The sequence below is a fragment of the Aplysia californica genome, unplaced genomic scaffold (genome assembly GCF_000002075.1).
Source record: "Aplysia californica isolate F4 #8 unplaced genomic scaffold, AplCal3.0 scaffold00807, whole genome shotgun sequence".
Classification (NCBI taxonomy): domain Eukaryota; kingdom Metazoa; phylum Mollusca; class Gastropoda; order Aplysiida; family Aplysiidae; genus Aplysia; species Aplysia californica.
The window spans coordinates 287,633-289,048 of record NW_004798077.1 but is presented as its reverse complement, the minus strand read 5'-3'; the positions used below and the strand labels follow the sequence as shown (position 1 = coordinate 289,048).

The 1,416-nt window shown below is 36.9% G+C and overlaps 1 protein-coding gene across 1 annotated transcript in view; it reads right to left on the bottom strand.

Moving 5' to 3' along the window:
- LOC101855296 overlaps positions 1-1,416 on the bottom strand; it is a gene marked incomplete at its 3' end in the record, with an annotated part of 23,260 nt that overhangs the window by 1,099 nt on the left and 20,745 nt on the right.

Sequence of the window (1,416 nt, the reverse complement as noted above, 5' to 3'; positions counted from 1 at the left end):
TATATATATATAGTTCCAAAAGTCATAGAAATAGCCAAACAAACAATACCTGATAATCGCGACCTCAAAATCTCAAAGTTCTATCTGACATTTTGGCTGTATTGAGTTACTAAAACCACGAGGTCAGAAAGCAATTGTTCTATCTGCTCTGTCAAAATCGTAAGATGATCCGGGAGTTGTTATCAAGATATTCAAAGAATTGCATTTTTAAAAACTTCACATGGTATGGAACTCAAAACCTTTGACGTTAAATTTCTCACAACTAGGTACTGAGCAGTGAGAACTTTGTCATTCTCAGGTAGCATCATTCAAACAAGTCCCCAAAAACCGTTGCCAAAAAAAGCAAAACATGCAGTGTATAAGTAGAGGGAGGAATGTAACCGTTGCCAAAAAGAACACAATAAAGTCCCTCAAAGGGGGACTGCCCAGTTTGTCACAGGTCCAGTTTGTCACAGGCCCAGTTTGTCACAGGCCCAGTTTGTCACAGGTCCAGTTAGTTGCAGGCCCAATATGAACTGAATTTTATTTTTCAATTTTTTCTTTACAAAAGAACATTCATTGTTGAAATTTTACAGAGTAATTTAAATTTGCTTTGATTTGCATACAAAAAAAGGAAAAAATGTTGAACAACACAAGCTGAATTGACATTTTAGAGGGACTTTAGGGCCTGTGACTAACTGGACCTGTGACTAACTGGCATGCCTACGTTTTCAGATGTTGTACCCCTCTCAGTCCAGACTGGCACTCACACCCAGTAGAGTCCCCCCCCCCCCTCCAAGTATTCCCAGCTCAGTTTGGTGGACGTCAGAGAGAGGGCAACAAACACAAGACATGTATGTGAGGAATCGGGCAGAAAACCGACGCTCGTCAAATCAACCACGAGGAGGGAGAAGTTTTCCCTCCTGTTGTGTCAGCAAGATCTCTGGATATGATTTTACTAGAATTGATGAAATGTATAACACCACAAGTATAAAAAAAGATAAAAAGTATTATAAACGACCCATCACACCCCCTTTCCATGAAAAGTGTAAGATCACGCAGCGGCAGATATGTACCTCTAAAACAAAGAAAGAAAGATATAAAAGACGTTTTTTCCTATCTAGCATAAGGAAATTGTCAGAATAAGCATCAGTGTGTATTGCTCTTTAGAGTATGTATCTGTATAATTCTAAAGATCCTGTAATTAAATTCCTGCTTGTAGTTGAATGATGCATCTGATGTGATTTGTACATTTTGTCAGCTTTACTTTTCTTTTCATATAAAATTTTAATGAGAGTAATATATTATATTTTATTTGTTTATGTATACCTGCAGGTGTTTTTACAGTCCTGTATAGCCAAGAAAAATGTCCCTCTTGGATAACAAAGTATTATCTTATCTTATCTTATCTTATCTTATCTTATCTTATCTTATCTT